The 12,327-nt window shown below is 34.8% G+C and overlaps 1 long non-coding RNA gene across 1 annotated transcript in view; it reads left to right on the top strand.

Moving 5' to 3' along the window:
• The window catches only part of LOC117717887 (uncharacterized), a 364,914-nt gene that overhangs the window by 25,075 nt on the left and 327,512 nt on the right, over positions 1-12,327 (top strand). The window contains exon 2 of the long non-coding RNA XR_013113620.1: positions 6,072-6,127. This is a non-coding gene — a long non-coding RNA (uncharacterized LOC117717887). The remainder of the gene's footprint in view (positions 1-6,071; positions 6,128-12,327) is intronic.

A 12,327-nucleotide genomic window follows, 5' to 3' on the forward strand; every position in this document is an offset into this window, starting at 1 on the left:
ACAAGTTGTTGATTCTTTGTAGAGTGTGTGGATAAATCATATGCACTCATTTTTCTTAATCCTTTACTATTTCAGTGAATGCCAACCATACTTGTGAATTTTTTAAGGCAGGGACAGTATGATGACGTCCAAGGTATGAAAGCAAGGAGTTATCTGAGTGTTAAGGTTCTTGTGTAGGGAGAACTTTCTACAATAGGAGCAAATCAGTGAAGAAGAACTTCTTCATCTATGCCATGATGTGGAGAAGTTGTTTTGAGTTGGACAATGTCCAGCAGAATCTATATGAGGTGTACGGGAGTCTTCAATGCCAGGGTTGGTGGCATATTTATTACAAGCAGCGATCGAGGGGAAAAAGCCTAGCCTGAAATAATATATGTAAAGTGTGTCCTACTCAGGCTTGTAAATAAGATGTGATAAGAGATGAATGTACACAAAGTGCTTGGGGGAGGGGAGGGAGATTGTTTACATTTCTGAAGTCATAAGCTTCAACTAAGATCATAGACTTTGGATTCAAACTCTCAAGCTCTCTTTAGGAGTTTTCAGAGGGAGAGAAAAAGAAAGGACTGTCCATCTTTAGAAGAAATTACCAGGAGTGCCAAAGACAGATGCTGAGAGAACAAGGGATATCAAATGAAGCTATCACATGATATCTTCAGGGCAAACTGAACCTTGAAATATTGTCAAGTGGTGGGGTTTGGCAGGAGAAATAGTGATGGTAGAGATGATAAAGCAGTATTGGCAAGGCATCCTCAGCAACAAATGTAGGAAATGCAGTACTGTGGGTTCATTGTAGACATCTGTTTTAAGTTAGTAGGTGGAGAGTTGGGAGCGGGTCACAGATGGGAATAGGAGGAGAGGTATATTACTTACTTTTATGTAACAGGGACCACATTGCCCAACAAAAACAACTTATGGGAGAAAACATTTATATTGTCTAAAGTTTTCAGAAGTCTCAGTCTGCCATAGAAGGGAAAGTATGGTGAAGCATGTCAACCAGAGGTAGATGCTGCTTAATATTTACCTATGAAAAATTATAATTCTTCTAATTTGTTATTCTATAGTTTCATGGATTATACAATGTACTCTGATTAATATTATCTCACACTTTTACCTCTTGAAAACTTATTCTTTTCTCTACACCACTCTCCCTTCCCTGTTTGCAAGAGTTTGTGTTTTATTTTAGTCTATGTTGAGTTTTACCCATCTCTGAAGCCTGGTGGGATCATCAGTGGATATTAAACCAAAGACAATGACTCTGTCTCAGATTTCATCAGGAACCAATAGTTCAGCAAGAAGGAAAGACCTGTGATCTCACTGCTGACCATGTTATAATTCACATTCTTGTGAAGGCTCAACATAGACAACCAAAACTGATGTGAGATCAGTATTTCAATGGTTATGAGATGGTCAGAAGGCAGCACTTCAAAGCCCCTTTCTTTATCTTTCCTTTTAAATTTTTCCAACCCCTTTATTGTGATGTTCTCTGCTTTTAGAAAGAATCGTATATCTTATTTAGGGTTAAACATTCGGCCACCCCTTATGCTCAAGAAGTTAAACAGCCATGAGATTTTGCATTCACCCCATTCATTTAAAAGGGATACTTCTCTAATTAAAGCTGTGAACAGTATTTGTCTATGGGTATAAACATGAACATTTAGAAGACAGTTGGACACTATGTCAATGTAGCTCTACAGCTGTAATCATTTTCTCTCGAGGGTCTAAGACCTCCTTTCTCTATTTTTTTAAAGCCTGGTTTATGGTACCAGGTACGAATGTGTTTTGAGCTTTATATAAATTGACAGAATAGTTGATTACTCCCTTAACAAATGTATCATTAATACACAAGTATACACATTCTCCATGGCAGGTTGGTGCTATAGTTTGTAGTGCTCACAGCTGGGACAGTCTATCCCAACCCTGCACGCCCTCAGTGATCTACATATCTCCTCTGACACTGTTATGGCTTTTATAGAGAGAAGAAGCTTCTGATTTGTTCCTAATTTGGTTTCTCTGCATTGTTCAATCAAGATGCATGGTGTCTCCAGCAGTAGTGTCTTACATCTAATCCTGGGGAGCAACCAAGAGCAGTAGCAAGGACCTGTTTTGTTTTGAGATCTTTGGGGAAGTAAACTTATAAGAAATTTTTCCATGCTTGGTACTTTGATTTTGTTTAATAATCTTTGCGTTTTGGGTACAACACTGTCAAGCTTTTGTAAGAAATCACCCTTGTAACTCTTTGTGTTAACCTGTAATTTTTAATTGGATCACACATTTCAGGATCACAAACTGGCCTCTCCCCTCAATCTCCTCTGTGCCACTAGTATAATTGTCCTCACTTAGTATCACATATGACTGCTAGGAACTCTCCTCTAAGTATTTCTCCACCACAATGGCCCCTTTCACATTTCCCTGAACTCTCCATGTCTCCCAAGTTAAGCACACAAATTCAGTTACTTGAAGCTAGAATTCATGAAAAAGAGAAACCATAGGGCATTTCATTTGTCTATCTACACTTGCAGATTTTTGCTCAGTAGATTCTTTTCCAGTTCTGTCTATCCATTTATCTGTGAATTTTAGTTTTCCTTACAGCTGAATAAAATTTCAGTATGTGTGAGTGCCCCATTTTATTATCAATTCATCAGTTAATTGATACCATGACTTGTCACATTGCCTAGCAATTTTGACTATAGTAGCTAAAAACATGGATGTGTAAGCTACTAGGAAATAGAATCCTTGAGGAGAAGCCTAGGAGTGATATAGTCAGATCATTTGATACTTCTATTTCTAGCTTTTTGGAGAACCTCAACATTTATTTCATTAGTGGTTACAACAGTTTGCACTCACATCAATTGTCAGTAAGAGTCTTTTTCATATATGATGTCATATTTAGTAGCCAGTTGATTTCTTGATGACAGCCATTTTGACAAGAGTGAGAAGAATCTCACAACAGTTTTAATTTGTATTTCCATGATGACTAATGTTGACACTGAGGGTAAATATTTTTAGAAGTATCTATTAGCCACCAGGGTTTGTTTGTTCATTTGTTTTAAATGAAACTGATTGGAGATGCCAGACCAACATTTGAACAGGTGGGCCTATGTGTTGGAATGCAGAACTGGATATCTCTATTGCACGGGAGAAGGAAAAGATGGTCATCAGCATTTGAGAGCTACGATATTAATAAGAACTAAAATGGATATTGAGAGGAAAAAGAAAAATTAGGAATAGTAACTTGGAGATGTGCATTTAAGGGGAAGAAATGCGCGTCATGGTTCAGTGGTGCTCTGCTCGCCATGCAGTCCTCGTGTCCATCCTTGATCCCCAGATCCTATTTAAAGGAATAAGGAGAGCTGATTCCAAAAAGTCATTCTCTGACTGCCACATGGTTGCCATGGCATGCACACTAATGATAATGATAACAACAACAACAACAACAACAACAACAATAATAATAATAATAATAAATATAAACATGGCATGCACACAAATATATATTATGAATATGGCATGCACATTAATAATAAAATTAATAATTATTACTATTATTATCATTATTATAGTATCTAATCTAAAAAAGAGAAAGAAGAGCTGGTGAAAGAACTCATAAAAATCTATAAGGAACTGTAACCAGGAGTGTATCAGAGATCTTTGTCAGAACTGTTATAGTAACATTGTAAGTCAAACCTAAGAACTCACAGGAGAGGCTCTTGGCCCAGTGAAGGTTCGATGTCCCAGTGTAGGGGAATGCCAGGGCGGTGAGGTGGGAGTGGATGGGTGGGGGAGCACCCTCACAGAAGCAGGAGGAGTGAGGATGGGATAGGGGGTTTGCAGAGGCGAAACTGGGAAAGTGGATAACATTTGAAATGTAACTAAATAAAATATTCAATAAAAATAAAATAAAAATATAAAATAAATTAAAAAAATTTCCCAATGGGGGAAGTAAAAATGAACTTGCTTGCTGGCATAGAAGAATGAAAAAAAATGGAAGCAGTAAGCTGAGCAAGTTCAAGGTCTGTTTTGAGGTGCATGTAAGAGAATATAACATTAACTATCAAGCAAGATAAGACACAAATAACCCTTACTAGTGATTTGTGGTATGTCAGGTGATAGAGGGGGGTCTAAAAGCATGGGTGGGATGAAAATTACTTGTTGAAGCAGAGATGTAGAAGTCTTAAGGAAATTGTGGTTGATCAAATACATATTGTGGCATCTGAAAGTATGGTCTGTTAACCACTGATTATATATCAAGTGGGTTTGAACCTTTGGACAAGCCAAGCTTCATACTCAATATGCTTCTACCTCACATATACAGATATGTTTCTCCACAGATACACTGATAAATAGGGTATACATAAAAATAATCGAGACAGCTGCTATATTCACACAAGGTTATAGTGAACATTACCAATGAATAATTAACATTTGAGAAAATATCCACATGTGTTTCTTGACTTGCTATAAGTTTGGAAAGAACTTTAGTTAATGCTAAAATTGACAACAGTCTCATAATTTTAGGATATTCTTAACTTTTCATATTTCAACTGATAATCTTATGATACAGAAAAAATGGCAACTGCAAAATGGGAAGGTCATACCAATATATTTAATACTTCCAAAGTTATTAAGATAATATAGCTAAACTCAATGTACTTAGATATTACCAGTAAGAGATATGAGAATGGAGGAAGGAATGCTTTAGATAATCTGGAAGTACAACCTTTGTATTTTGAATGATGTCATTCTCTCACAATCCCTACTACAAACAGAACATTGTGCTCAGTTCCAATACAGTTCAGACTGGATCTGCAGGATGGCTCTCGGGCCTTGATTTACTCTCCTACATGGTTCCCCTTTCCACCCATGGAACTTTTTAGCTTCTGCAGTGCTTTTTCACGTTTCACACTAAGCTTGGAAGATCACCAGAATTTAGATCAGTCATCAAATAAAAGTTTAATTTAAAGGCATCCAATGGGAAAAAAATTGGTTTTTGTTCCATTTTGTAAATTTTATCCTTAAGCAAAATGTCTAGCTACAGGTCAAAGATACTCGGTTGTTTGGCTAAGCGCTTGGTGAGCCAAACATACTTCAAAGGTTAAAGAAAAGATAGTCACAGGAAATGAGGCCTGGCTCCCGGTACAGCTGGATTCTGCAATCGCTTTACCTGATTACATTTTATTCTATATTAATCAAGTAGATGTAAAAAGCGTGGTCAATATTTTAATGAGCTAAAATCATTAGAGTTAAGCTTCATGAAGTCTGGTGATCTATCTTGTTCATTACTGAATCCCCAGTGTCTACTTCAGCCCTTGGCATCCATCAGAGCCTTAATAAAGGTATTTTAAAATAATCCATGGAAGGACAATGAACAGAGGACCTGAACATCAGCATCTAGTAACAGTTCTGTCTCTGAGTTAAGAGGTCAGCCAAATAAGTATTCCTTGTTTCATTGTTCTCAATATTTAAAATAAATGTTATTTATTGATAAAAATTCTTCTGGTTTCATTTTTATTAAAATGTTTGACAAGTACTTTTGAAATAAATTGGCAATTGCTACCTTAAAAAATACAATTTTTTAAATAAGTGGTATAATTGCTAAACATATAAATTGGGTCATACAGTAAATGAAATAACATAGATTTGAGGATATTGATTTCCTCTTATCACAGTGAAACGTTACAGTGCAGCTTTCCCACGCAGAAAGTTTTCAAAGTACTGTGAACAAAGAGGAGCCTTGGGGGGCAGTTTTTTTCAGTTTGTTTAAAGGAAATATTGAGTCAGAGTCCTGAATGAATTCTTTCTTTTAAGTTCACAGTGTGATGCCTTCAGGTCAGAGTTGAGGCCCTGGGCAGGCAGGTGGGAGGGGAACTCGTAGTCTGAAATGTGTGAAACACATTACTAACAGAGGGTAGACAGTATTCATAGTAACTAGTACCATGGCACTGAATACATCTTTATAGAAATCTGAAGTGAATATTAAAGTGAGAATATTAAAAATTATGGAATTAATTCATGAAGAGATAATTGCAGAAATTATACTGTACTGATCCCCCTCCATCTCTCTCATATCTTAGATCTTCAGGAATGTTACTGGGATAATTGTCCAAATCAAATCCCATGCTCCATCATGGTGAGTACAACTATTTAAAATGCCATTTTTGTGTTTATCCATAATTTTTTCACTGGCAATCACAATTTTCTGGTGATTGGTAGAGAAAACTCAAGGACCTGATTTTGATGTTTTAATTCTTTTTTTATGATAGAAAGGAGAATATTAGGCTAGGGACAGTGGCTAGTGTGATAGACTAGCATACTTGAAACCCTGACTCTGCCCAGCACCATATACACCTGGAATGCTGGTATACTGAAATTCTAGCATAGAGAGTTTGAGGCGGGAGCATCATAAGTTCAAGGTCATCAATAGTTACAGAGTAAATACCAAGAAGAATATTAAATTGTAGAATCAATAAATATATTTTGGCTAAATTTTAAAATTGTTATCCTGAAAGGCAAACATACAATGGTGACATGAGTGTCAATGTTCTATGAACTCTGGCAAGTGTAAAATGTCCGAAACTCAATGCACTTGTCACATTCAGGTTCATTTCACAAATAGTGTGGGAAGGATTGATTGTCTATATGTATGTCTACACATGTACATACATATATACATATGCATTGCAGCAAGACTGGAGATCTTGCTCATCGTTTCAACTTGACTGATTGTTAGTTGTTTTAGGCTTTCTTTTATCTGTTAACACACACACACACACTCACACATGCACACACACGCATCAAAATATTTTGACTAATTTTCTTAAAACCCTTTACCCTGAGTTTCTTTGAAGGTTCGTACTTTGGCCCTGGAGGTTCGGAAAAAGGAATGATTCTTTATCAGTATCAACAGTTATTAGAGAAATACAAATGAAAAAATGGCACTAGACCTAGTAACACCTATGGTGACTAAAATAAAAATTCGTATAATAATTACTGAGGATAAATGAGAAGTAAACTCTGAAAAATTGCTGGTACTAAGGTAATGTGGTGTAGCTGTTGCAGAAAAACAGCTTAACATGTTCTCAGAAGTGTATATGACTGAGAAGTTCCCTACTAGGCACCTGCCATGAAATAGAAGCTTAGCATCTTAGTTGCTTTTTCTGTGTTTGGGATAAAATGCTTAGCAAGAAGCAACTTCACGAAGGAAGGGGCTTATTTGGATTCTGATTGAGAGGATGCAGTTTCTCCTGGTGGGAAAGACTGGAAAGCAAAGCAGCAGGCAGCTAGTGATGGATTCTAGTGCACAGCTAGCTAGTGTTCCCTTTCTTATTTGGCCCAGCACTCACAATGAATAGTTTTAAATTAAGACGCTCTGTTGATAATGTCTAATTCTATATAACTTAGTTGAACTAAATGTAACAAAGAAAAAGAAAATTGACCTTGAGTATTAAAAAAACTGAGTGATGCCGGGGTTAGTGGCACATGCTTTTAATCCCAGCCATCATGAGGCAGAAGCAGGCAGATCTTTGTTATCTCTAGGCCAGCCTGGTCTACAGACCAAGTTTCAGGACAGAACTACACAGAAATACCAAGTCTTGAAAAAAAAATTTGTCGTATGTGTTTGAGGGATTTGTGTAAAGTCCTTTAAAGCTATGTTCATGTGAGTAATTCTTGCCTTTTGACACCTCCTATAACTATTTACTGTAGTTGTTCTGTTACTTTGTAGCTCTAGATGGAAAGCCACATTATCTGTAAATAAGAACTATTTTAGATGCCTTCATTTTTTTTCTTTTTACTATAACTCAAAATTTTCTGTTCATTGTTTAATGACAAAGTGGTAGCTTACAGATGAACATGAAATGACTAAACAATATTTGTTTTCTCCTGGTTTTATTTAGAATGAATGACTTTCATAATTGTCATTTAAGTATGACATTGACAACTTAATGTATTTTTAAATCACTAGAATGTTATCCAATGACTAACAGGCTAAACTAGATTTTATAAAAATTCCTCCCAATCTTATTTATATATTTATAATATATGAAGAAAAATTTCAATCTGATAATTTGGTTTTCTTCTCTTAGCCATTGCTTCTGCTCATATGCCATCACTACATAGTTAGATACCATACTAATCTTTGAACATACCTTATTAATGATTTAATATGTATTTAAACTCTTATGTATACCTTTATGTATGGAGGTCAGAGGATAAGTTGTGTGAGTGGGTTCTCTCCTTTCACCACATTCTTTCTGGGGAGTTCACTGACATCTTCAGAGTTGGCTGTATGTGCAGTCATCAGTTTACCTGATGAGCCAGCTCATTCTCTTATTATATAGTTTATTCCAAGTTATTTTCAATTTATCAAGAATTTTGAAAAGTATTGAAAAATCATGATGGCATTTCTTACTATCCTTCTTCCTGGCAGTGTAGAGGAGATATGTACATTGCAAATGACCCTGGAATTTGAAATTTTAGAAAAGAAGCAGAGTAAAGTAATAAAGCCATAGACTCTGTTTTATAGGTAGTATATAGAAAGTTAAAAATAGCTGAATAAGTTGGTGCATGCTTTTAATTTCAGCACTCAGAAGGCAGACCCATAAAATTTCTGAGTTTGGGGCCTGTCTAACTTACAGAGCAAGTCTAAAGACTGCAAGGGCAACAAAGAAATCATGTCTAAAAAAATATAAATTAGTGTTTTATCAGTTATTATGTACAAATTACATTCACTGAGTTAATTTTCAATCTAACTCCTCTGAAATATTGTTGTCTGTTTTTTTGAACTTGATATTTTATTACTATAAATGAAATATTACTATAAATGAAATACTTTTTCCTTAAAAAATTATCACTGAATAAACTTGATGGACTTCCTAATATTTTTAATTTTAATGGGCTTAATCCCTGATATTTAGTTTTCTATGCCAGTAGCTTAAATATTTTACTGCATTCCTCAAAAAGCCCAACCTACAGTTATTGCTTAATGTTGTTTTTCAAGTTAACTGTTAGTCCATTATATCCATATTACTATGAAAATGTCTCTGATTACATCTTGAGTTATGTAAGTATAATTTCAATATGCTAGTTTTCTAATGTTTTAAAAATGTATATCAGATAAAAAGGTAATTGTATAAAGATCAAATTTAGCATACTGTATGTATTCATTCAAACTGGAAATTAATACTGCATTCCTTAACCAGCTAGTTTTCCAAATATCCACTCTGAGACCTTTTAATATTTCAAAGGTGGAGCCTTAGCTGGGCAGGCTTTCAAAGGCTCATCTAAGTTTATCTGACCACCTATCCCCATTCATTCATGTGGCTAGCTATATGTTCCTGACCTATAGTCACATCTGTCTCCTGCCATACTTCCTGGTGAAAAACCTTCCTCTTTCTTTTTCCCAGAGTTTCTTTATCCCTGCCAGGAAGTTCTACCTTCCTCTTCTTGCTGTTCAACCACAGACTTTAGCCTTTTATTGACAAATTAATTTGGAGAATGAGGTTTGCATAGCAAAAGCTGGTATACGTGAGCATTAGCTCATTTGGGGGCAACCAGATCTTGGGGTACAAATTTAGCATTTGAATACATAGTAACACCAGTCCAGTTCCAAGAAATAATTCTTTCCCCAGAGTAATTTAAGGACATTTCTATCTTATCACAAATTATTATGACGTATAAATTTATTATTCTTACATTGCACGGAGTAGACAAAGACAAGTTGTTTGTGCAGATTGTATAATTCCTCAGTGATCCATTTGGGTTTATAGACTAGGTTTAACACTACCAAGTCTAAACAGGTGAGTTATGTGAATTAGATGGCTAGAAAGAGAAGCATTATGGAAATGTGGAGGATTCTGTGCAGTGGGTGACAGTAGGGCCAAATGTAGAAATCAATGCTCTACATAGATCTGCATTGTTACACAGATGATCTTGCCGTATCTCAGAGGGATTTATCGGGGTTCTAGTTATTTACCAGATTTTCTCTCATCTACTACTCTTACCCTCAGTGTATTTCTTTCTTAGTCATCTTGTGACAATTAGCTCAAAAGAAAGTTATTTCCTTTTGGATGAATAAGTATGTTTCCTCTGCCTCTTATTTTTAATCACTACTTTATAATGTGCAAACCTCAAGACAAATTTCAGCCAGAAGTTGAGACACAGCCTTCATTCTGCTATGCACCAACATTCTCTAGTACCAGCTGTTTGCCAAGCAACCTATCGAGAAATGGAGAAAGGAGACTCTGTACCACCGATAAAGCTTTAACAAGTCTGTGAAAGACAGACTTGTCTTTCTGTTTGAACTTTCCACAGCTCAGTATCTCCCCTTGCTAGCAGTCTATCTTTTATTTGTGGACCTAAAGATAACCCAAACTTGGCGAATTTATCTTCAACTTTCCTTTCTTGCCAATTTCTATCTTACAAAGGGCTATTCACACTGCTAACCTAATGGACTTTCCATATTTAATCTGTACTGAATTAACATTGTATTGATGCTGTATTCAGTATTTTACTTATTTTTATTAGCTTGTATCAGAATTGTACTGACTACATATTTGCATATATCCTAAACTTTTTATTTTTCTTCTTAGAGTCAGAAAATAAAATATGCTCTGAGTGTTCCATGAACCCTGATTGCTTATGAACTCCTTGCTTTTGACTCATTCACATTGTCTTCAGAGTTTCCTGGAAGTCAGTCTCAAGTAACTTCCGAGATAAAATAGTCTAGAATTGTTAGCTGAAATAAACCTTTGCTTTTTAAACTTGCTTAATGCTGGGGTGTATTTTTTTTTTTATAGAAACAGAAATCTATGCAATCTATGATGTTGTCTGTCACTTACTCAAAAGTTTTGCTTTTGTATTTCTTAAAAGAAAAAGTAAAAGCACTTAGGATGTTACTCAATATTATTCATAACGTATCAAGTTAAAATCTTCTCATTTTACTGTTTATATTCTCATTTTGTCCAAACATGATCTCAGTAATTATTAAGAATTATAGCTTACTTTTATTCTGTTGCATACACAATGTATACACATCATTATTTTAAAAAGAGAAGCATTAAGAATAATCAGTCAATATTACCTCTTGCATGAGTCGTGTGGAGAAAACCTCTACTTGTTTAGTTTGGTAGTATTAAAAAACATTTGAAGTTTTTTATGAGAAGAATCACATAGAAGTAGAATTCTTTTTATGCAGTTTAGATTTGGTCTACTCTACATATTTTTTTGTAAATTGAGAAATAAAGTATCAGAATCTTATGAATTATTGTAGTCAGCAAAGTCTAGTACTCTGGGACCAATATGCTTTCATCTTAATGACCAAAATAAATGGTAGTTTGAGTCTTGATTAGAAACTCAAGAAAATATTAAGCTATAGTTTTATGTGAAATTAATAGAATAGTAGATTCTAGTGTGGATTTAAGTAATTGTGCATATACACAACTAAATAATTTAGCCTGAAGGCTATAATGTTGTGTTCTTTCTGAAACATTCATATTGAGCTATTTATGATCATATACATTTCAGTGTTAATTTAAGTATACAAATAGATATTTCAGTTCTGACACAAAAGGCAGGGCTAGGGTGGTTATAAATGCTCATAGTGATGTCATGAGAGGCTAGAGAGAGAGGGAAGGTCCTCAAGTTGCATGAACTTTGCATCTGCTTTGAAAAACTTAGCTTAACTATGGCTTAGTGTTTTTGCTTTCCTCATACATGAATCAGACATCAAATCTTTTCCTTTTATTTTTGATGAGTAGCAAACAATCCAAACCAATAGTTATATCTTTACAATTCTTACTTTTAAGTTTTTAATTGTTGTGACTTAGTCATTTCTTTTCAAGTCTTAACCAATTTGAATGGAGTGGTGTGAAATTTTCTAAAAATGTTACCAATACCAAAAATATTCAAATAACCTAGAAAATTATGTTACATGTAATATAGTTTCACTAATTTGACAACTGTCGGTGGATCACATACTATTTTCAATCGACTTGGCTATGACACACAGTCTTGTTCTAAGTCTGTCTTATTTTGTTTAACATTATAATCTCCACTCTTGTTTGTTTTTTTTCTTATAAGTAACATAATTTTGATCTTTATGGCCTAATAAAACTCAATTGGATATTGTACAAATTTGATGCTATCTATTTATTTTTCAGAGGACATCCTGTCTGATTCTGGATTAAACATTGCTTGTAATATCTGTAATGAAAAATCTATTCTTCAATAGAAAACATGAACACAGAAGAGGGACTATTCAGATTTTAGAAGGGGAAGAACATGAATAAGGAACATAGAGGATAGTGCCAAAAACCAATATAATCAAAACAC

Source organism: Arvicanthis niloticus, chromosome 12 (genome assembly GCF_011762505.2).
Source record: "Arvicanthis niloticus isolate mArvNil1 chromosome 12, mArvNil1.pat.X, whole genome shotgun sequence".
NCBI lineage: Eukaryota > Metazoa > Chordata > Mammalia > Rodentia > Muridae > Arvicanthis > Arvicanthis niloticus.